Below are 5,409 nucleotides of genomic sequence, written 5' to 3'. Positions count from 1 at the left end.
CACACACGTACAGAGAATGATGGTGTGCAGTCCGTATAGCAAGGTGGGGGGGGTCCCACTCTTACATTTGTAGGTCACCACTATTATGCAGCTAGATATCAGGCGGGGAAAATAAGATCCTAATCCTGGACTAATAATCCGGAGTCATGAGTTCAAATCCCGCCACGGCAGCTGGGGAATTTAAATTGAATTAATTAAATTCAATTAATTAAATAAAAATCTGGAATTAAATACTAGTATCAGTAATGGTGGCCATGAAACTACCGGATTGTTGTAAAAACCCATCTGGTTCACTAATGTCCTTTAGGGAAGGAAACCTGCCGTCCTTACCCGGTCTGGCCTATATGTGACTCCAGACCCACAGCAATGTGGTTGATTCTTAATTGCTCTCTGAAATGGCCTAGCAAGCCACTCAGTTGTAAAATCTCGCTACTAAAAGTCACCACACGGACTGCAGTGGTTCAAGAAGGCGGCTCACCACCACCTTCTCAAGGGCAATTAGGGATGGGCAATAAATGCTGGCCTCACCAGCGACGTCCACATCCCATGAATGAATTAAAAAAACCAAGGGATGTGGGGTCTCCTAATGGGAGAGGTCAGTGATGCCTAACCTGAGAGAATATCTAATGCACACCTGAAATTTGCAATGGTCACTATTTCCCCAATTACTCACTTGCCCTCCTTCATTATCCAGAGCCAGATCTGTCCCTTCGTTAGACACACAACATGAAGCAATCCTGAAAACATTCGAACGACCCTCTCCATCTGGACCGCAAACTTTAGTCTTAATCCAGTCTACCTGAGGACAGTTAACGTCCCTGATTATTGCAGCTCTTACTGCTGCAGAGATTGCTTCCAAATTTCATGCTCAATTTCTATCCCATTATTCGATAAAATAGTTATAACACAGTAACAGATTCCTTATTATTTCTGGCCTCTACCAAGACTGCCACCTCACAGTCAATGAGAATATTCCTTCCTATGACTGTCATCAGATAATAAGATTATCCCTCCTCTCTTTCCACCCTCTTCTCCATGAAATGTTTAGTCTTGCCCCATCAGAAACCACCAGATGTCGAATGCTCCACCATCGTGCCCCTCCATTCCAACCAGTGCCTCTATTTCCCCAGATTTATTTCCAATTCTCTTCACATATAAATATTGAAACCCTAATGCATTCAAAACTTCTCAGAATACTGTTCACTACTATTCTGTTATGTATGGCTTCTCCTCAGCCTCTACCAGCCCTAAGGTATGTCTGCATTACCTCCCGTTGAAGTTACTATGACTGTTTTTACCCCTTTGCTACATTTATTCTTAACCCCTCCCCCATGTGCTTTACAATTTGCACTTCACCCCTTCCCCCACCTCAGAACTCATCCCAATTTGTTAGAAATCTGAAACCCTCCCTTCTGTACCATCGATCAAGCAAGTGTTCCTGCTTTTTAATCCAATATCTAACTCCTCAAACCGCCATTGCAGGTACACCATCCTGATCTTCCTTGTGTCAGAGGTTCCAACATGGACAACAAAATCAGCCCGCATACTCTCCCTTTCCAGAATCTTCTCTACTGGCACCTCCTGCAATGGGCATCCCAGGAACCCCGTCCCACACCCCTCCCCCTCCCTTGCCACCTTCCAGAAACTTCAGCACATAATCCAGGCTGACACTCCCGGTGAGGGAGTGCTGCACAGTTGGAGGTGCCGACTTTCGGAGGAGATGTTAAACCGAGGCCCCGTCTGCCCTCTCAGGTGGACGTTAAAGATCCCATAGCACTGTTCAAAGATGAGCCGAAGAGCTCTCCCTGGCGTCCTGGACGATATTTATCCCTCAACCAATTGAACTAATTGAAGCTGCTGAGCGCAGAATTGATTTATATTTGCCTGACAGTCAGGAGTCCGAGCCCTTTGGGAGCACTATCAGAGCCCCCCACCCCGTGTGGGATCCACGTCATTGTCTCTCCCTCTCTTTGTGCACCACTTGCTATCTAACTTTTCCTCATTGCAGTTTTTGAACGGAGAGATAATCTTCACCGACTTGCTTTGTGCGGTGTGATTTAGAAAAGAAAGAAAACCATAGCTGGAGAAACTGGGATTCAAAGGGATCGGAATTATTTTGAGTTATTTACTTTTCTTTGTGGTTTTGCTGGACGGATAATCATAGTTTCCACAGGGAAAAATGACATCACATCCTGTGTTATTAAAGGATTTTTTTTGTGTATTGTTTTTCACAGCCCAGAAAAAGTATTTAATCTTTGGTGTCTGTCTGTTTCTGTTTTGGTCCTTGTTCTATTTTTGGTTTTCAGCCCTCCCTATTGAGCAATTCAGTAAACTTCATCCAGTCATCTTCATTCCTGTGGGTCCCAACTGAAGATCCATAATCTTGACATTCTAAAATTCCCTCTACACATAAGTGTGGACTTGAACTGTTTGATGTGGCAGAACTGGTCAGTGCCTCCTCGAACCTTTTAATCTAGTTCTGTAAGAAACTGTTTTGGCGGAGTTTGTCTATGATTTAAAAAAAAGACTTGTGTTTATATACCACCTCTCCCAGAGCGAGTTACTGCGAATGTGGCAGCTATTTAGCACAAAGCAAGATCCCACAAACAGCAATGAGATGAAGGACCAGTTCTTTTTTTATTGGGTGAAGTTGGTCGAGGGAGGAATGGTGATTTTTTTTTCCATATTTAATGTCCAGCTGAACAGGCTTAATGTCTCACCTAAAGACAGCCCCTTCCTCAGCACTGCACTGGAGTTCAGCCTGGATTGTGTGCTCAAGTCCTGGAGTAGGGCCTGAACCCACAACCTGCTGGGTCAGAGGTGAGAGCGTTACCTTAAGCTCGAATACTGTAACGTCTTCAAGTATTGTCTAATAGACATTGCCCCCACTCCAGGGACTTGAGCACAAAATCTAGGCTGACACCCTAGTGTACTGAGGGAGTGCAGCACTGTCTTTTCTCATTTGAGACATTAAATCAAGGCCCCGTCTGCCCTCACAGGTGAATGTAAAACATTCCATGGCGTTATTGGAAGAAGAGCAGGGGAGTTCTCCCCGCTGTCCTGGCCAATATTTGTCCCTCAACCAACATCACTAAAAAACATTACCTCATTGCTGTTTGTGGGATCTTGCTGTGCACAAATTGGCTGCTGCGTTTCCTACATTACAACAGTGACTACACTTCAGAAAGTACTACATTGGTTGTAAAGTGCTTTAGGACATCCTAAGGTGGTGAAAGGCGCTATATAAATGCAAGTTCTTTCCTTCTGTTTACTTGCAGCTCGACGTTTAAACAGGGAAAGTTGCTGTCTTATCCTGGTGGAACTTATCTGGTTGTGATTACAAAACCACCAGCAGATTTTGTTATGTAATGTAGTGACTCTTAGATTGGAACCAGGCTAAAACTACAAACAAGAAAGTCCGATCTTCGATAATGACGGAGCTTAAAAACTGTGTGAAGTGAACTTTTTTTTGAACATGAGTATATTTCATTGCTTGGAAAAATACCAAGGTATGTTTTTTTGGACAGCCAGGATGGTGGGATTATTGAGAGACCACATAGCAGTCGACAATTCCACTCCATCAGGGGGGCTGGAACTGACCTCCCTCCAATTTGGAACACATGGGAATGAAAACTAGAACATTCCCAACGTTTGGCAACATATATTTTAATCCATTTGTTGCATACACACAATTAAACCCACACGAACTGCCCAGCCACAAGCCAAAATATGGTATATCGCAAATCCCGGGGGTTTAAAATGATTTCTTTAATAACACATTTATGAATTGCACATTTGTCACAAGATGACATCAAACGTAGCTGCTTTTTTCGATTCCATATTGAACTTCCCTTCTTCTGGTGGACTCCTACTTTTCTATATAAGAATATATGTCTGGACACAGGACAACGTAAGGGCTGTTCAGAATGAAATTAAAAGCTTGATGTGAAATTCTGAAAAAAAAGTAGGAAGTAGCTACAAGGGAACAGCACTTGTTGCCTGTGAATCGTTTGAGCGTTTAACCCATTACCCGTCTGACTGAGAAGGTCTCAAGTTATAATGTGGGGTTTTTCTAAAAATATATATATAATTTCAGTGGATTATGGTTTAATCACAGTTAATCATGGTTGTTTTATGTTGTCAATAGGGCTCATTTAGATTCCAGTGCATTAAAAAGGGGAAGGAACGAGATGGCAAAGGAGATAGATATGCCATTTCAGAATGAGTTATTTGGACTTCAATCACTGTCCACTTCAAAGTGCTGGAAAACACACTAAAAAGTGTCAAACAATCTAATTTTTCAGGGGAGGGGGGCATGCTCCTAGACCCATGTCCCTAGAAATAAATTTTGAGCTAACAGAACGCACTTCCCCCCCTTCGAAAATTAATTGCAAAAATTCATTTTGGGAGTTTTTTGTCTTTTTCCTGATAATATAAGATGGAACAGTCGATGGAGGTGCAGCTTAAGTCATGTCCCGCTGCACTCGCACTGGAACTGAACCTTGTACTCTGAGGCACCTGCCTGACTTTACAGAACCAAGGCAGGTAAATGGAGTTAAGATACAGATCAGCCACGATCTGATTGAATGGCGGAACAGGTTCGAGGGGCTGAATGGCCTACTCCTGTTCCTATATTCCTCCAGTCATGAGCTGTCCGTTAAACTCTTATTGATCATTAATGTCAATCCTTATATTTCCCCCATGGATGCTGACATATATATATATATATATATATAGATGGTGACCACCTCTACTATCGATGGAGTGCCCTCCTTTCCTGATTACTCCAAAGGGCCTTGATCACATAAACAAATTCAAAAAAAGGTTAAGTTATAAACAGTTATAAAAAAAAGGCATCGTGTCTTTCACCCACCAACAAGTTAATGGTCCACATCACATATCACAGCAGTACACCGTTAGTAAACAATCAGGAAAGACTGAACAGGCTGGGGCTCTTTTCTTTAGAAAAGAGAAGGCTGAAGGGGTCACCTAATAAAGGTCTTTAAAATTATGAAAGGGTTTGATAGAATAGACGTAGAGAAGATGTTTCTACTTGTGGGGGAGACCAGAACTAGGGGCCATAAATATAACATAGTCACTAATAAATCCAATAATTCTTTACCCAGAGAGTGGTTAGACTGTAGAACTCGTTACCACAAAGAGTAGTTGAGGCGAATAGGATTGATGCATTTAAGGGGAATCTAGATAAGTACATGAGGGAGAAAGGAATAGAAGAATATGTAGATAGGATGAGATGAAGTCGGGAGGGAGGAGGCTCGTGTGGAGCATAAACATCAGTGTGTTTCTGTGCTGTAAATTCTATGTAATTCTATGTAATATTTTAAATATGGAAATCTCAATGTAATTTATTTAAATCAAATGAATGTCATCAACCCTTCTGCTCCACTT

This window comes from Heptranchias perlo, chromosome 7, assembly GCF_035084215.1.
Source record: "Heptranchias perlo isolate sHepPer1 chromosome 7, sHepPer1.hap1, whole genome shotgun sequence".
NCBI lineage: Eukaryota > Metazoa > Chordata > Chondrichthyes > Hexanchiformes > Hexanchidae > Heptranchias > Heptranchias perlo.
The sequence above is the reverse complement of the archived record's forward strand: the minus strand, read 5'-3'. Positions refer to the sequence as shown.